This window comes from Ovis aries, chromosome 3 (assembly GCF_016772045.2).
Source record: "Ovis aries strain OAR_USU_Benz2616 breed Rambouillet chromosome 3, ARS-UI_Ramb_v3.0, whole genome shotgun sequence".
Taxonomy (NCBI): Eukaryota; Metazoa; Chordata; class Mammalia; order Artiodactyla; family Bovidae; genus Ovis; species Ovis aries.
Genome location: NC_056056.1, coordinates 37,635,634 through 37,654,925, shown reverse-complemented (window position 1 = coordinate 37,654,925; position 19,292 = coordinate 37,635,634). Strand labels below are relative to the sequence as shown.

The 19,292-nt window shown below is 45.6% G+C and overlaps 1 protein-coding gene and 1 long non-coding RNA gene across 11 annotated transcripts in view; one reads left to right on the top strand and one right to left on the bottom strand.

Annotated features, from left to right (window-relative positions):
• Positions 1 to 3,133: 3,133 nt before the first annotated feature.
• Positions 3,134 to 11,011, bottom strand: LOC121818949 (uncharacterized). 2 transcript variants are annotated; one of them, XR_009600135.1, is made up of 4 exons: positions 10,910 to 11,011; positions 4,149 to 8,105; positions 3,536 to 3,724; positions 3,134 to 3,418 (listed from the first exon to the last, which is right to left on the bottom strand). It is a non-coding gene; the product is annotated as an uncharacterized LOC121818949 (long non-coding RNA). The 2 variants fall into 2 exon arrangements; XR_006059017.2 differs by having other exon boundaries at positions 3,536 to 8,105.
• A 265-nt stretch (positions 11,012 to 11,276) lies between these two features.
• CAPN13 (calpain 13) overlaps positions 11,277 to 19,292 on the top strand; it is a 106,543-nt gene continuing 98,527 nt past the window's right edge. For all 9 annotated transcript variants that reach the window (XR_006059147.1, XM_042245950.1, XM_060413847.1 and 6 more), the window contains exon 1: positions 11,277 to 11,466. The gene's annotated coding sequence lies outside the window, so the exon portion shown is untranslated. The remainder of the gene's footprint in view (positions 11,467 to 19,292) is intronic.

The following is a 19,292-nucleotide window of genomic DNA, read 5'->3' as shown; positions in this document are numbered from 1 at the left end:
GAGACAGCGCTGGAGGTGTCTGCCTGCTATCCAGCCCCTGAAGAAGATCATAACAGCCCCAAGATGTGTTCTAAATTAGCAACCTGACCCTCAGGCAGCAGCTTTGAAACTTTTCAGATGGAAAACTTTCAAGGAAAGACTGGGATGTGGGTGATTTTCTCAGCTCCCTCTGAACTCACCCTGGGGAACTGGTCCTGGTGAATGCTTGCATGCCCATTAACAGCTGCCCCTCTGTTACAGTCTTGTGGGTCTCCTGGCTACAGCCTCCTTGGCTTTCAGAGCCAGATGTTTTGGGAGCCTATCGCTCAGGTGGAAGGTTTAAGAATTGGGACAGTAACTGTGGGGTCCCAAACCTGCACACGTCACTGAAAAGCTGGCAGATGGGAGTTCCCTCTCAATTGTATGATGTTACTCCAGGTGTAGGGTTTATGACAAGCGTGTGTCTCAGCCTTTCCTATCCATCTCAAAATAGGTATTATCTCTTTTTCCTTATGTGTAGAAGTTGCTCTGGAGAAGGCAATGGCACCCCACTCCAGTACTCTTGCCTGGAAAATCCCATGGATTGAGGAGCCTGGTAGGGTGCAGTCCATGGGGTCTCGAAGAGTCAGACATGGCTGAGCGACTTCACTTTCACTTTTCACTTTCATCCACTGGAGAAGGAAATGGCAACCCACTCCAGTGTTCTTGCCTGGAGAATCCCAGGGATGGGGGAGCCTGGTGGGCTGCCGTCTATGGGGTCGCACAGAGTCAGACACAACTGAAGCGACTTAGTAGTAGTAGAAGTTGCTCAGCTAGTTTCTAGATTTCTTTCCGAGGTAATGGCTCTGTGTGTGGCAGTACATTCAGTGTGGCAATAGGAGGAGGTGAGTCTAAGAAGTGCTATATCACCATCTTGGTTCAACTCCCAGTGATCTTGATTTTAGACAAGGCCCTTTATTCCTGCTGCATTTGGACTCTGTTCGATTCAGACAAACCAACTTTCTACTCACCACCCATGAACTTTCCGTCTTCTCTAGAAAGTTCTCCCTTTTCTTCCCTGCTGAACCATGTGACTCTCCTCCTAAAATTACAGCCCATATGTTCTGCCTCCTCCTGGAAACTTTCCCTGACTGATCCCAAATTGACATGACTCACCTAAAGACTTTCTGATCTACTTAGCACTCCAATATACACACAAACACCGAGAGCCAATGATAAACCGGGAGAAAAAAATTTCTGGATATATTTTACAGATAATACTGAGTCTACTCTTCTGAATTACAAACTCCCTTCAAATTAGTGTTCTCCAAAACAAAGTGCTTTGACTGTCTGTGTAAGGGGTTAGACACGCGGACAATCCCAAACACATGGGATGATCATAAAAACAGATAGTCTGACATTTAGAAGGAGATTGTCTGCAAGTTAACCAGGGCTATTCTTACTGTCTGCATATGATTCTCCTGAGGAACCAACTAGATTAAAAACACATTTTAAAACAAGTTTCAGAAATGAAATGTTGCCTGTCGGGAAATTTGCCTATTCTATCCCTATCATAACAGGCAGGATTCCAAACCACATCCAAATTCAGTCTAGCGAAATCTTACTTAATCCTTTCAAATAAAATAAAATAACAAAGTAAAATAAAATGTTTCCTTCAGTCCTTCAGAAGGGTTTAGATCACAACTCTTTAAAAGATCCTTGATATGAAATTTTCTAGAAGGTACGTGTGTGCATGATAAGTCACTTCAGTCACGTCCGGCTCTTTGCAATGCTTGAATTGTGGCCTGTCTGACTCCTCTGTCCGTGGGGTTCTCCAGGCAAGAATACTGGAGTGGGTTCCCAGAGGATCTTCCTGATCCAGGAATCAAAACTATGTCTCCTGGGGCTCCTGCATTGCAGGCAGATTCTTTACCACTGATCTACCAGGGAAGCCCCTAGAAGGTCTCAGTTCAGTTCAGTTCAGTCGCTCAGTCATGTCCGACTCTTTGCGACACCATAAATCACAGCACGCCAGGCCTCCCTGTCCATCACCAACTCCCAGAGTTCACTCAGACTCACGTCCATCGAGTCAGTGATGCCATCCAGCCATCTCATCCTCTGTCGTCCCCTTCTCCTCCTGCCCCCAATCCCTCCCAGCATCAGTCTTTTCCAATGAGTCAACTCTTCGCATGAAGTGGCCAAAGTACTAGAGTTTCAGCTCTAGCATCATTCCTTCCAAAGAAATCCCAGGGCTGATCTCCTTCAGAATGGACTGGTTGGATCTCCTTGCATTCCAAGGGACTCTCAAGAATCTTCTCCAACACCACAGTTCAAAAGCATCAATTCTTCAGCGCTCAGCCTTCTTCACAGTCCAACTCTCACATCCATACATGACCACAGGAAAAACCATAGCCTTGACTAGATGGACCTTAGTCGGCAAAATAATGTCTCTGCTTTTGAATATACTCTCTAGGTTGGTCATAACTTTTCTTCCAAGGAGTAAGCGTCTTTTAATTTCATGGCTGCAGTCACCATCTGCAGTGATTTTGGAGCCCCCAAAAATAAAGTCTGACATTGTTTCCACTGTTTCCCCATCTATTTCCCATGAATTGATGGTATAGTCTCACATAAAAATTTGAAACTAAGAGAAATTCTCTTGGGCCTATGTCATAGCCAATTGTATCTCAGGTTCAGCCAGGAAAAAACACACCTTCAAATTATACAAGTCCCTACAGGGTCAAGATTAAACTGCTAACAGGTGCTACTGTGATCAGTACGGTTATCTGAGAAGGGAACATTTATCTAAACAGTGAACCAGACTCACTATTTTCTATATCTGCTAATACATAAGCATTTCTCAGGAATAGGGTGTGTCTGCTTTAAAATCTTAACCCTTTGCATGAAAATGAAAGTGATAGTTGCTCAGTCATGTCTGACTCTTTGAGACCCCATGGACTGTAGCCCGCCAGTCTCCTCTGTCCATGGAATTCTCCAGGCAAGAATACGGAGTGGGTTGCCATTTCCTTCTCAGCGGATCTTCCCAACTCTCGGATCAGATCCGGGTCTCGTGCATTGCAAATAGTCTCTTTACTGTCTGAACCAAATAGCCTTGGCATAGTAAGGGTTGTCTAGTGGTGAACTTTTCCCCTTGGTAAATTTCTCAAGAATGAGGCTCTTATCTCTTTGTAATCCTTTATATTGATTTACAGCTTGAAAGATAATACTTTGTGTTTACTAGCTGGAAAAGAAGGAAGAGGAGAACAAGGTGGAGAAGAGAAGGTCCTGGTTCCAGTTTTGATGGCGCTCCTAGAGGGCAAAATACCCCAGGAGGAGAAAGCTCTTCTGAGCATTTTCAACTCCTGTGAGGTGAGTGTTGGAATGAACTTCTGGATCCTGGATCCCAGGGTTTCTAGGCTGTGCTCCTGAGTCCTCCCCAATTCCGGTGAGGCACTTCCAGGACCTTGAATCGAGCGTGGGAGACAAGGCAGGGGAATGTTATTTGGAAGCCCAGGTGCATAAAAACAGATTTAACAAATCAGTCAGAGAAGCTCTTATGTTTTAAATTGTGGTAACTCACTCCAGTATTCTTCCCTGGGATATCCTATGGACACAGGAGCCTGGCGGACTGTAGTCCATGGGGTCACAAAGAGTGAGACGTGACTGAGTGCACACAGACACAGTCACAGTTGGTGTAGTGGACGATGTGGTGTGGTGGGTAGATCCTGGTTCAGGACTGAGACATCTGGTCCTGAATGGCTTTCCCCTTCTGCTGAAAATGTTAACAATTAATGACTCTCAGTTGAGTCCCTCTCCAGGCATTTCCCTGAATTGCCCTTGGCAGAAAAGAAACACCTTATCCAAGGTCATGCTCCCTCCTCAGAAGCAGCATCACTGGTCCATGTCGGGTATATATAAAAGGCTTGCCCTCACTGGGCCATCCAGAGTCTAGACCTGCTCTCTGTGAGGTCTGCTGAGACCTTTGCTGTGATGGCCTCTATCCACTTACTTCTGTCCATAACCTCTCTCTATCCTGTCCTTTTTCCTTCATCCCCTTACCTTGAAAGCACTGATCCCAACAACACTCCTCAGTAAACCTTGTGCACGTAAATCTCAGAGTCTGTCTCTCTGGAACTTGCCCCAAGACCATTAGGCCATTAGTCATCCACACACTGTACAAAGGGGATACAGACCTGCACAACTTCCCTCTGCTGCTGCTGCTGTCGCTTCAGTCATGTCCGACTCTGTGTGACCCCATAGATGGCAGCCCACGAGGCCCCCCATGTCCCTGGGATTCTCCAGGCAAGAACACTTCTCCAATGCATGAAAGTGAAAAGTGAAAGTGAAGATATTCAGTCGTGTCTGACTCATAGCAACCCCATGGACTGCAGCCCACCAGACTCCTCCGTCCATGGGATTTTCCAGGCAACAATACTGGAATGGGGTGCCATTGCCTTCTCCCTCTAGGACTCCTGAAGGCTGGCATCCTCCCCCGGCACCACCCAGAGCAAAGAGAGGAGTATGTGTAGGAGAGGCATGGGGGCTCCAAGAAAGAGCAGGCCTGGAGGGGCAGCAGAGCTGGGGCCTCCAGGCAGCCAGACCGTGTGGTCTGAGTACTGCAATGGAAGTGCCGCCACCCAGGAGGGAGATAGGAGAGAAGGGACCCAGGAGGTGAGAAAGAAACCTGTGGTTCTCAATCGTACTAGAATCACCTGAGAATCTTTTCAAATATATTACTGCCAGGAGCACCCTTACTCAATCAAGATTCTGACTTGACTGATCAGGAGTGGGGCCCAGGGACAAACATTTTAAAAATGTTCCCAAGTAATTCTAGTTCATAGGAAGAGTGGAGAATCATTTGGCTAACAGAGGTGCAGACAGGAAAGGCTGATGACTTTCCCTGAAATCCCCTCTACAAGTTTACTCTGCCCCCTGCTGGACTGATCCTAACTTACTACTCACTGGGCCCCGGGCTGAGCTCACCGAGGGCAACCCCACCTTGACTGTGTAAAGGCTAGAGGACCCCTCTTATAGCACCAGTGTCTCGGCAGGGACCATGTGTGCATGTGGTCAGGGGATTGGCTTTCTAAGTAGTGGACCAGCCTCAACCAGGCTACTCCAGGTATTCAGTCTCAATGCCTGATTTCTTGAGATGCTTATCAAACCTGTAGATTCTCTGGCCCCACCCCAGACCTACTGAGCACAAATTTCTGGGGTGAGGCCTGAAAATCCTCATTTTCAACACACCCCTACCCCTCCAATGACTCTTGTGCACCTAAGTTTGAGAACTGCAACTGACAGTATCACTGATGGCATCACCGACTCAGTGGACATGAGTCTGAGCAAACTCCAGGACACAGTGAAGAACAGGGCAGCCTGGCACACTGCAGTCCATGGGGTTGCAAAGAGTCAGACACATCTTAGCGACTGAACAACACCAAGTGAGAGTTCACTTCCAGGAAACCCTGTTATGCCCCAGTTTGCTGATAGGAAGGCTTTGCTTTCTCTGCAGCAGAGGAGCCCTGGCCTGCTCCTAGTTCTCTAACACACACTGGAGGAGGCAGTCAGCTTCCTGGATGACCAGCTCAGCTTTCCACTGAGCATCTGAACACAGCCTGAGAATCCTCTTCAGCAAATTCTTTCTGGTTCTTCTTTTTTTTTCCCTTTTAGCCGCTCTAGTAAATATGGCTTGTAAATTGTCCCAAATACTTTTTTTTTACATTGTGCAATTGAATCAACAGTTTTGCATAATAAAAGGTTAACATGATGAGTGACTAGAAAATGAATAAAGCTTGATTGTTCAGATTAAGATTTGCCACTGAGCACTCGGTACTTCTCTCCAGACTCTGCCCATTGTTTAATGATTGCCCTCTCCAGATTAAGTGTGGCTCTGAGGTGGATAAAAATATTCACAGGTTTGGATGCCTCCCCCTCCCAGGGGCATCGTCTCATCAAGGAGGCACGACTATTGCTTTGACCTCCCACATTGGCTTTTGGGAATCATAACCGGCATATCTGAGCTTGACGGAAGTCTCATCTTTATGAGGCACCTCTGTGTATTCCTTGGACATGGTACTGAGCAGTTGGTTTGTTTGACTGTGCTGGGTCTTTACCACTGCCAGGGGGCAGGCTTTCTCTAGTCCCGGGAAGCAGGGGCTACTCTCTCCTTACAGTGCGCGGGCTTCTTACTGCAGTGGCGTCTCTTGTTGCAGAGCTCAGGCTCTAGGGCTCACAGGCTCAGTAACTGTGGCTCACGGGCTTAGCTGCCTCACTGCTTGTGGAATCTTCCCAGACCAGGGATCAAACTCATGTCCTTGCACTGGTAGACAGATTCTTTATCACTGGACCACCAGGGAAGTGCCTATTGGGCAGTCTTAACATCCTCATTTAGTTACTTTTTGAGGGTGCCAGCATCCATAATAATGAAATTACTTTGATTATCTTCCATAGTGTGTCAATGGGCAGTTAGGAGCATAGTGCAGATTTTCTGCCGGCTTATACGTAGGGTTTCCCCTTTTATCTCCAAATCTCTCCACCTTCTCTGCCTTTTGTTTTCCTGGGGATTCATTTACCTGCTCTGTTAACCTCTTCAGAACATCCCTTTCTTTCTGTACTCCCAATTGAGCATAGGCGTCCTTTAGAGGACAGATGGGGGAGCCCACAGATCCCCAGGCAGAAGCTGCACTGGCCTAACAGGGTTCTCTGAGATTGTGTTCTGAGAGGGTCCCTGGATCTCTGAAGGTCTCTGCCATCAGGACTGACAGCCTCTTTCCAGGTGAATCACTCAAAATTAAGCAATCCTGCCATACCCCCACATGAATTTGGGTTGGTGCTGCCTGTCGTGGTCTGGGTGCAGTTTGGAAAAGATTTTCCAGATGTGAGGCAGAATGAGAGGGAAAGTTTATTAGAGTGGGAGACTGTTAGACCAGTGGGCCAGCTCCAGGGAGAACTGACATTGAACAGGGGTCCTTATTCCACTTTTATACCCAGGGTACAAGGTGTGGGATAGGGGTCTTATGGGCCATTTGCTGATTGGATGAGGCACATATACTGGGTGATGGGGGTGGAAAGAGTAAGGCAAACATCTTCTCCCTATGGAGTAGGAGGGGAGACAGGTTATACTGCTTAGGAGGACCTGAAATCCATTAATAGTTACAACACAGTGGAGGGAAGGACGATAAGGGTCTGGTTTTTCTGTTCCTATAGTCCAAGACCCCCCTTGGTTTTATCTGCTCTTTCGTCCTTGGGTCACCACACTGCCATCAGGCTTGGTGGATTCCTGGTCCCTACAGGAACCTGCTTGGCATCCTTTGTCCTGGCCACACTGCCTCTTCCTCTCTGAGTTCTGCTCACCTCCAAGGTCAATCACTGACTTTTCTGGGCAAGCGCAGCCTTTCCGCACCTGGTTACCAAATGCCCTTCCTCTCTCTGCAGGCCACTCTGAACCATCTTTGAATCCTTCTAATCTGTACTTGTCCCTACCCCATCCCATTTATCTCCTTTCAGAAAGAAGGGAGAATTTTCCACAGTCCCCTGGGGGAGCTCAAGAATGAAAGTTTGGGGAGTAACCTGACTCTAATCCTCCCCAAGCCACCCTCGTGTGTGTGGGCTCCTAAGCCTTCTTGCCTCCAGTTTCTGAGAACTTTTTCCTGGGGATGCAACCCAGGAAGGAAACAGCAATCACAGTCCTATATCCGTCATCTCACCCACACTGTAGCCTCAGGACAGTGCTGGTCCACACATCCTTCTCGGGCTGCAATGACAGTGATCACCCCTGGACTGTGCTTTCATGGACTTGGGTGTCCAATGATGGAGCCCTTGTCCTGAAGGATGCTGGAGTGTTGCGGGCCAGAGCAGTGCCCAGGGGCCCTGCCCCTACACATACACATGTCTCTCAGGGTGCTGGCTTCCTGCTTCTTTAGCACAAGCAGGACATGGGTCCCCCCATCCCTCTCCACCATGGTCACCGTATCAGAAGGCAGGAAAGGGGCCCATCTCCTTTCAGCCCCCTCATTATGAAGAAAGCACAGCTCCTTTCCACTTAGCCAGACGCCTCTGCATTTCTCAGGTCAGCAACATGAGGGACACCGGATAGATGCACACCATGCTGGTCTCAGTTGGCTTCTTCAGGCAATGCTTATGTAGACTTCCTTGTTATGGAAACAGAATTTTATGAAATGAATGAAGACAGGTTTCCTTTCCCTTTCTGGACTTTCTCTTCGTCAGTGTCAAGCTCTCCTTCCCTAGCCTGAGTCATCATCTTTATCCTTCCTTTATCCTTCCCCAAAGAGGCCATGGTTTCCACCTTGGAGGTCCCAACCTCTCTCCTAACAGTAGTTCTCTGAACTCCCACCAGCCAGGTACTATGTCTGGCTTCACTAAATAGCCACTATAATAGCCACTCATCGTTGCACAGTTACCGTGTGTCAGGCATGGTAGTAAGCAATTCACCTGCCTTTGCATTTTTTTTTTTTATTCTCATGATGGCTGATGAGTTAAATTCTATTATCATCTCCATTTTGGAGTTAAGGAAACAGGCTTAGCATTAAGTGTGTGTGTATGCGGGTCATTCATGTCTGATTCTCTGCAACCGCATGCACTGTAGCCTGCCAGGGTCCTCTGTCCATGGGATTCTCCAGGCAAGAATACTGGAGTGGGTTGCCATTTCCGTCTCCTAGCATTAAGTAGCTTGTCCAAAATTCCACGATAAGTAAGTGATTGTGCCAGGACATTTTGGTTTGAAAACTTGAGTTTATGATAGAGACAGAGTAAAGGCATGAAATAGGTGATTAAATAGTTTATCCCACTAGGGGATTGTAAGTACAAAAAATATGGGAAACCCCTGTAAGTTAATGATTACTCAAGAAAGCAGGGTTGCTTAACCACAAAGCCAAGCACGCTCGCTTAGCAACAAAACCATGTGGCAGAAGCATGAGACGTGCCCCCAGACAAGAAAACAGTGGTGGCAGGGGACCCATGTCCTGCCCAGTGAGATAAATAAGGTAAGGATCCCTAGGACATACTCTCTGCACACATAAAAACAATAGTTTATGGACCTAGCTTGACCATGTCCCAGGTGGTACAGTGGTAAAGAACCCACCTGCCAGTGCAGGAGACACAAGAGACACGGGTTCAATCCCTGGGTCAGGAAGATCCCCTGGAGGAGGAAATGGCAACCCACTCCAGCATTCTTGCCTGGAAAATTCCATAAATGAGCCTGGTGGGCTACAGTCCATGGGGTCACCAAGAGTCAGACATGACTGAGTACACACACATACACTTGACCGTGAAGGGACAAGAAAATTCCCCTGCTCAGCTTGGAGGAGGAGCTGATGATGGAAGCATGAGCCAAGGAAGTTCTTCCCCCAACCCCTCCATTTCTCCTTGGATTACGAAACTGTAGCCCGGTAAGTTCCCAGGGTGTGGCATCTCTCACCTGCCCGTTTGTAAACTCACAAGCATCCTATTCTAATAAGTCACTTCTTACCCGTCACTTTTCCTCTCGCTGAATTCTTTTCTACACTGAAACATAAAGAACGACGGTACCAGAGCTCTTCAGAACCTCCCCTCTCCAGGAAATACCAACTAACCAGCTTCATTTATAATGCTTCTCCTGAAGATATTGTTAGACTTGTCACCTATTGCTCGGAGTCTAAGAATATGACTTGCCTGATTCATACAGAGCACAGCCCACACCACAGCACTAAAGCTGAGTGAGCTTGCACTTTACACTTCTTACCACTAAGAAAAATCATCTCACTTTGTTGACTTTTTCCACCCACAGAGGAATGTAAAAACCCATGAAATCTGTTAGATGAGCCATTTGATTACATGGCAAATACTCTGTATACCTGTTTGCCCCACCACAATAGTCTCCTTTGTCATATTTTGTAGGAACTTTTGATTTAATCCCCTAAATCAACACTGAATTTGTTTTCTTAAAAGAGGAAGAGGATAGAGCTTATCAAAAGGCACAGGACTGGGAATAGTTTACCTTGAGGCTCTCCTGGAGGGTAGTAATGGGAAGGAGATCCCCAAGGGGGCTTTGGGCTGCTGGTAATGTCAGCCCTTAAAGTGTCTGTGGGTGATTTGGGTTTCACTTCATGCAAGTTCCTCAAGCTGTCCACTTGGGATTTGTACTTTCTCACCACGCTCACCCTTGCCTGGACCACTTCGCCACCTTTTTTCTTGGCAAACGCTCCACTACCCGTCACTCTTTAGCAGGGCCTCCCATGTCTCATCAGTAGAGACGAGTTTTCCCTCTTATATTGTGAGAGAAAAATACTGCCAGCTATGTCAGTAGACAAAGGGTGTTGCAGTCATCAGCCACTACAAAAGCCCTGGATGGATGGAGAGGAACAGGACTGCCCACTGCCAAGTACCTGGGACACTGCGGCCACCCCCAACAGTGCACCCTGAGGGGGACTCAGGCTGAGAAAGAATGGATACTGGCAATAGATAGCCGAGGTGCATATCAAAGGAATGATTCCAAGGAGCCTGAACTCACGCCTCTTCCCATAAACAGAAAAGTGCCAAATTACTTAACTTGAGATACCTGATTCTTTCATTAACGGTAACCTTTTGACGTTTCAACGACCTGGTCTTTGTTACAAAAACTCCTATAAATCCTGGTTCCTCCCTTACCTCTTTGGAGCAGTCCCTCAGAGCTATCGGAGAGGCTGCCTCTCAGGCCTGAAGTCCTAAGAATTCAACTTCTAGGCTGTGCATTTTTTTTCAATCAAGGCCTACAACATGAGTGGACCATGCTATCAGGGGTCTGGAGTCAGGAAGTGCCTGCCTTACACGCTTCATCCCTTTCTCCACCATCCATTAAGCACGAATGATACAGAGACCTTCCCCGGGTCTCTCCACGCCCAGGGTTCATCGAGTCTGCCATTTATATTTGTCAAAAGGAGATGCCCTTCCTGCACAAAGCCCATGTGGTGTGACTTACTCTGAGTGTCTGCTCTCGATGTGTGACACCTGGTGAAGGCCCTTGGGATGTGAGAAGAGGCACCAAGGAAGGGCACTTCCCTCTTCTCTCAGCTCTTCCTCTGAAGGAAAAGTCCCTGAAGCTCAAACAAAGCAACTGAATTAGCACCTGGAAACCTCAGAATTCGGCACTTACAGATCAGGCAGCCAAGAAATTGAAAGCTCGGGACTCCAGGAAGTGAAATGGGATCAGGTGGAGACTGGCTTCGGGGAAGATCTGCAGTTAAATCCAATATCTTCTCTCCAGGCCCCAGGATGGAGTCATTGTTTAACTAAGGTGGGGCGGTATCTGCTGTGCCCATATAAGGAAGAGCCCAAGGGGAAGAAGCAAGCAGACACCTGGGCAGCCAGCCATTTCTGCAAAGAAATTGCCACTGTGCCACCACCAGTATCCTCCATTATCCTCCATCCCGCAAAGCAGCTGTAGCCAAGCCTGTGGGACCCACCTAGTCCCAACTTGGCTCCCTATGGGGGAATCCTGCTGACCAGGCTGCATCAATACACCTGTCTTCGAAACAGGTAGGGTGTGAGGGGTAACCTCTCAGGGCTTTGGACCAAGAAAGCGCTCCAAACTTTAGTAAGCATATAAATGTCTCAGAGACTGTCTCAATTCTGCAGCTTTGAAATCTCCATCCCCAGAGATATGGATTCAGTAGCTCAAAAAAGTAGGTGTCTGTGATGCAAAGGGTCCAAGTACGTTTTAAGAAAAACTAGGGCAAAGGGTGAGTTGACTCCCTAAATGAAGATAACCTCAGCTTTGCCCGTTTCATACAGTGAGAGGCTCTCTTAATCAGCGAGTCACCTTCGCTTTCTGCTCATTCAGTCACAACCTGGAGGGCTACATTATCATCAGGGACACCCTGATGGCAGGAACCATGTCTTTTTTTTTTACCGTTGTATACTTTCTGACATACAGGATAAGCAAAATTACTTATCTTTTCAAAAAAAACAGCTTTTGGTTTCATTGATGCCTTCTATCATCTTTTTGATCTGTTTTATTTATTTCCTCTCTACATTTCCTTCCCTCTGCTGACTTTGGGTTTTGTTTGTGCTATTCCTAATTCTTTCAGGTGGTAAGTTAGGTTGTTTCAGATGTTCTTGTTTCTTGAGGAAGCCTGTATCAAACTTTCCTCTTAGAAGTGCTTTTGCTACATAGATTTTTTGAAGGGTTGTGCTTTCATTTTCATTTTGTCTTGACGTATATTCTGATTTCCTCTTTGATTTCTTCATTGGTAGTATTCAGTGAGTGATTCACTGGAAAGAATGCTTTAGAAGAAAAGGTGCTAGTAAGAAATATACAGATTAATGATCCCCCTACTGACCCTGGGTTTACTCTGTGTCGAGCTCTGCACTTGATCCTCCCATGTGTGATTTCTAATGCTATCATTTGGGCATGTTATATAACCTCTCTGGGTCCCAGTTTCCTCATCACTAAAATGTAACAGTAGTATATGCTTCACACAATTATTGAAAAGATTAAATGAGATAATATATGTAAAGTACTTAGCAGATAATATATGTACAGTACCTGGCACATGATAAGTGCTCAAAATATTCTAGTTATTACTGTTGATATTATTCTATCCTGGGTTCTCTACAAAACAAAGCTTGAGGCAAAGCTTGAGTGTTAATGCCTCACTGGGAGGTGCAATCCCAGGGCGGCAAAAGTGAGGGAAATAAGAAATGAGGAGAGGAGGATGGGAAGCAATACAAGGCGATGTATCAGCCATGCCTCTTCACAAAGAGACATAGTCAACTGCTTGGCTAGAGCAGAACACCTACAACCGGCCTTGCAAAAATGCTGCGTCTTGGAATAAGCTGCAGGAGAGCTGTTAGGGAGGAAATTTACATGTAGGCTCCCTTCTGTCTTCCATCTCTCATTGCTCAAAGTTTGCCCCATGGGGAATTATTGCTTCTGAGCTTCTGGCTTGTGCATCTGGCCCCTTGGCAATCACTGGGAAATCCAGATCCTACTCCTTGAGGTTTGGCACCTCACCTCAGTCCAGAAGAGGTGAGAAAAGCCTCTTTGCCCAGAGTCAAAGAAAACCCTCAAAAGAGAGATAAGGGTCCCAGAGACAGTTGAGACCAAGAGGACCTGGGACTGCACATAAGGTTCTGGCCCACTGGGAAGCGAGCCGTCTGGAGTGACCTGGGGAGGATGAGTTGGAGATAGTAACTCTTAACTTCAGATTATCATTTGATACGTGACAGGCCCCAACTTCCTAAATCCCCCTAATGTGCTTTAGAAGGAGTTTAAATTAGTAAGTGGAAAGTGTATCCTCTCTTTATACATGGGGGAAGAGCCGTGCCCAGAAATTCGAGATTATACTGAACATTACACAGGGTTTCTGGGACACGTGTAATTATAGAAGCCAGGAAGAAGGCTCTGCCATGTCCTCAGAATACATCGGCAAGCTGCTTGGGAACTTTCTAGGCCTCATCTGTATTGAGTAACACGTCAAAGCACTTGGGAGATGGGAAGGAGAAGCGGTTCATGCAAAGATGTTTGGATTTTCTGTGTTTGCACGTGATGAACTTGACTGAAAGGAAAACTGTATCCCAGTTTCACTGCCTGCCCGACAGTATCATGGAGTGTGCATAGAACATTCTCAGTTCCAGAAACACAGAACGTTACAGCTGAAAAGCACTTCAGAGAGTAAGTCCAGCTTGCTCAGTGTTCCAAACGGTGAAACGGAGGCCAGAGAAGAGGCGTGGCTCATGGACTTAATGGAGTGGCTCAGACTCCTTGCTGCCTGGCAAGGGTTCTCCTTGTTACCCCACAGAGTGCCCTGGGAGGGACCCATCAGCCATGAGTCCCCGAAGAGGCTGGGTCCACATGGCGAGGGCACCTGCTAGAGAGCACGGTGGGGTAGCCCTGTCCACAGGCCACACGAGTGGTTTCTGCTTTCTGCCACTCTTGGTGCCAGGCTGTTCATCTCCTTGGCACTCGGCCTGGCGTTGAACCCAGAGTCACTGGCAGACAATGGATAGCTCTATCCTGAGTACTCACTTCTCTGGCACCTGGTTCCCATCTGGGGTGCAGCAGTGTTCTGTAAATCTGAAGCCATGTGAAAGGCTTCTCTCATCACTCCCTCACCTGAGGCCCTTGGATTAGAGATTATCTCAGACCCCTCTCAGCCCCAACAAAACATCAAGTAAGATACCCCTCAGCAGGGCCCATGACAAGCTTTGCTTCCAGGCCAGAGCATCAGCCTTGAAGCTGGGAGCCAGACAGCCATCTACTCCCCATGCTGCCCAGACACCTCCTGTCTGATCTTAGGCCTCAGTTTCCCCTTCTGCAGAGAGAGCCCTGGGTAGTCTTCCTCTGAGGCTTGCCTTTCCAGGGGCCAGAAGCCTCCATTCACAGCTTCCGGGCCGTCAAGGCAGGGAACGCCGCTGAGACGATTCTGAAGCCAGGGAGCCACCCAGGGAAAGCCCTGGTCTAGGTGTTAAGTTCCATTTTAAAGCTCGAAATATATGTTCATTCTCACCTTCACACCGTCTCATATGCACTTTCTTTGAGAAATAGTCACGTGCCCTCCCCACTCACAGTGGATTTGACTCTGCCCCAAATCCCCTCTCCCTCCTTCTCTCTCCCCCATCTTTGTTCTTTCTCTCCAACCCTTCTCCCCACCCTCTCTCTCCCTGCAAAGCCCTGAGGTGTGCGAGGTGGCACACAGCTGAGAGTGGTTTGCACGGGGCTCTTTTCCACCGGAGAGCAGTTAAGTGCCTTATTTTCCCCACTCGGGTGGCTAAATTATTCTCGATGTGTTAAACAGTGTAATTAAACACATACACACGCGAGTGCGCCGGGCCCCTCCCCCCACCCTTCCTTGCTCCTTGTCAGCAGAGAGCACAGTCAGCCCCAGCCTTCAAGCTCTGTTAGTTTTAATTTGAGTTGTGGAATTAGTAATGGGTTTTGCCGGAACACTGTTGTGGGAAATAGATAGCTCCTCATGTGGGGTGTGGGCACCATTTCCAATGAGTATTTGTTAAGAGAAAAACCGTCCCTTGTCGTGTTCTGCTACATTACATCAGATATATTTCCACTGTTCTGGAAAAAAACACGAGCTAGGAAAGAGCTGTGTGCAGCCCTCCCTGCAGGGAACAGCTGAACGCTGCTTCCGGATTCTTAGTGGATTGAGAGCAAAATGCAAACAGCATCCCTCTTGGTGGCTGGGATGTGCTAAGCTCAGCCCAGAGGCTGGGTCACCAGGACCAGCCCTGCACCTGTCACTATGAGGTCTGTCCTGTCCTATCACTGACAGGAGGGGACTGGGTGGTTTAGTGGCAAAAATACAATGTTGAAGACAAGCAGTTGAGTGCAGAGAACCTCTGCAGGTCAAAGTGAAAGGATCTGCCCAATTCAGGGCTACTTCTGCACCCTTCTTTTATAATCATCCAACCTCATCTTGACTGTCTCCACTTAGGGGTGCTCAGGCCCTCCTGGTTCTGTGCTCATCGCTGCCATTACTCTCTTACCCTTGACTCTGTCTAATAAGACAGCTGCTAGCCATGTGTGTGGGTATTTAAATATAAATTCAGTTCAATCGCTCAGTCATGTCCGACTCTTTGTGACCCCATGGACCACGGCACACCAGGCTTCCCTGTCCATCACCAACTCCCCAAGCTTGCTCCAACTCATGTTCATCGAGTCAGTGATGCCATCCAACCATCTCATCCTCTGTCATCCCCTTCTCCTCCTGCCTTCAATCTTTCCCAGCATCAGGGTCTCCTGCAATGAGTCAGTTCTTCACATCAGGTGTTCAAAGTATTGGAGCTTCAGCTCCAGCATCAGTACTTCCAGTGAATATTCAGGACTGATTTCCTTTAATTAATTAAATTGAATTAAATTTAAAATTCAGTTGCTTAGTTGCATTTGCCATATTTTAAGTGTTCAAAAGCCACATGTATCTAGTGGCTACTCTGTTGGACTCAACTCTGGGGACCTGGGAAGGCCTACTGTTAGAAGTCCAGGAGTAACTGGCCAATACCTGAGGTGCCCCTTCCTGTCACAGGGCAGGGAAGTAGGTACCTGAGGAGATCCTGGTGGTGATGGTCACAAGATCTACTTACCTAGTTGTCGTTATGTTCCAGGCCAAGCCCTTTGCAAAAAACTTCTCATTTAATATCCATCTACTGTTAAAAGGCTGGTTTTATTGCCACCACCTCCAGTCCATTTTATATGTAAGAAAAGGAGGCTCAGAGATATTAAGGGCACTGCTTAGTCACTAAGCAATATCTGGATTCAAACCAACGTTTCAACCTGATTCCGCATGCTCTTAACCACTATTCCACGATGTCTTTTTTTTTTTTAAGAGATAGGGCAAAGCCCAGTTTTCTGAAAGGGAGTATTGGGAGTTAGAGAAGCAGCAAAGGGGATTCCACCTGTAGGACCAGAGATTGTTAAATCTGTGCTCTCTAAGACCAGGATTATTCTACAGGGCTGGGGATTAGGTCTCCAGGGCTGGATCTGACAGTCACTGTAAATCATTCAGTCTTTCTCCCAATAGGTATTCCTAGATTTCTAACTTCCCAGGAATTAATCTCTAGACTTAGCTGATGGCAAGTTTGTGCCAATTAGAAAAAGTCATCACCTTTTCTAGGTGGATATGACTGCACACTAGGAAACCATCCTTGCAAGCAGACTGCTTGCTCCCTGGCCAGGTACCCTCTGCTACTCTCTTTGGATGCCATTGAAGATGCTGATGTTTCTCTTAAAGTGTGGCCCCCCCAGAACTAAACACAGTGGGTTAGATGGTCATGTGGGGTCAAGGGCAGCTTTGATTAGGGGGCTGGAAGTGTCCTTTCCACAGCAACCCCTTACCACTGTGACAACAGTACAGACTGTGTCTAATCTTTTACCACATTGCCTCATTTAAAACAGGAAGTCAAATAAGGCACACAAAATAATTCTGAAATGAAATTTAACCGAGGCAGAGCCCACTCACTATTTACTTGCAATTAACTTTAAAATGTGAAGACAGCTTTGCAGTTTCATTGGTTAAATTCCATCTTCTCGATTTTGAGGTCCTTTAGAATTTTGTCTCTGCCATCTGCTTGGTTAATTGTAATGTTTTCTTTCTATCATTAGAAATGATGAAAGTGTTGAAAAGTATTTTCCTTTTCACTTCAACATCTTCATCCAGGACCAAGATAAAAATGTTAGTGCAAGGGACAGAGTTTTGTGACTATTACAGTATGATGATTCCAAGATAATCTGAAATCATTCATCTGTGATTTCTGGTTCACACTGTGAATTATATCTGTGCAATGCTGCACTGTGCTTCTGTGTAATACTACAGGACACATACAACCTACTCAGTCTAGCTTGATTTTTACCATCTTGTATATAAGGAATAAAGGATGATTTTTATTGAACAATTTTAAAAAATCAATATATTTTATCTATCTATATGTATATAAATCAATCATATACATATGACCGTATATATGGTATTCTTCTATTATTCTAAAGTTGGAAGTCTAATGTTAGAATTAAAAAAAAAAAAGAAAAAGAGCGAGAAAGTTAAATGATTTTTGGTAAGGCGCTATTTGCCTCTAGAAAAACATGCACCGTTTCCTAAGTACACAAAGTGTTCCTTAGCAAGTTCATTTCAGAATTTTGCTATGAATATCATAGTGCTTCTTTACAAGTTCATTTCAGAGTTTTGCTGTGAATATCATACTTCTTAAAAACGTTATTATAGGGCCATAAAAATTTATAATCAATACTTTGGGGAATGAATGCATAAATTACAAATGAACTTCCTGTTTTTAGAAAGAGAAACTCTCACAAAGTTTCTTAAATTAGGTTCCCATAAGAATTAACATATGGCTCAATTTATAAAAATTAAACTTCTAAGCAAAGATTCATAACATGTTTATATTTGTATACAATGAATATCTCTATTCATCCAAAGACATTATAAAGGAGGTAAAAAAATAAACCACCAACTGGGAGAAGACGTTTGCAACACATATAACAAACAAAATAGAAATATCCAGAGTAAATAAAGAATGCCTCCAAGTCCATAAGAAAAATATAACTTACAGACAGATAGGCATAGATGTGAATATTCATCTCATACAAGAGGGAGTACAAGAATAAACATTTTGAAAGATGCTTGGTCTACCAGTAATTTCAGGGAGACATAAATTAAGACTGCAAGGGGTTGCCATTTCGCTCCCATCATATGGATACAAATAAGAATCCTGCCAATATGCAGCATTAATGAAGAGATAGAGCAACAGGAACTCTTTTACATCACTGGTGAGATTATAAATTGTTAACAACCTTAGAAAATACTGAGGCATATGCAGTGAAGTTGAATATATGCACAAGTGAAACCCAGAAATCCCACTCAGTAGACATATCATTTCACATATGCACCAATGGTATGTTAAAGTTCCAGCCATTCCATTTTGCCTCACCAATACTTAGTAAAGTCAATATTTTTAATTTTAGTCTTTCTTCTGCATGTATGGTGGTATCTCCTTGTGGTGTTAATGTCCATTTAACTGACAAGATGTGGATCATTTTTCATTTTGGTTATTGCCCGGTTTTGTTTACTTCTTGGTAAAATGTCTGATCAAATCTTTTGATCATTTTAAATGGGTTATCTTCCTTTTATTATTTGATTTATGAGTTCTTTATATATTCAGAGGGCCTGATGAACTATATGGACAGAGATTCATGACATCATATAGGAGACAGGGATCAAAACAATCCTCAAGAAAAAGAAATGCAAAAAAGCAAAATGGCTCTCTGAAGAGGTCTTGCAAATAACTGTGAAAATAAGAGAAGTGAAAACCAATGGAGAAAAGGAAAGATATACCTATTTGAATGCAGAGTTCCAAAGAATAGCAAGAAGAGATAAGAAAGCCTTCCTCAGTGATCAATGCAAAGAAATAGAAGAAAACAATAGACTAGGAAAGATTAGAGATCTCTTAGGGAAAATTAGAGATACAAAGGGAACATTTCATGCAAAGATGGGCTCAATAAAGGACAGAAATGGTATGGACCTAACAGAAGCAGAAGATGTTAAGAAGAGGTGGCAAGAATACACAGAAGAACTGTACAAAAAAGATCTTCACGACCCGGATAATCACGATGGTGTGATCACTCATCTCGAGCCAGACATCCTGGAATGTGAAGTCAAGCGGGCCTTAGAAAGCATCACTATGAACAAAGCTAGTGGAGGTGATGGAATTCCAGTTGAACTATTTCAAATCCTGAAAGATGATGCTGTGAAAGTGTGCTGCACTCAATATGCCAGCAAATTTGGAAAACTGAGCAGTGGCCACAGGACTGGAAAAGGTCAGCTTTCATTCCAATCCCTAAG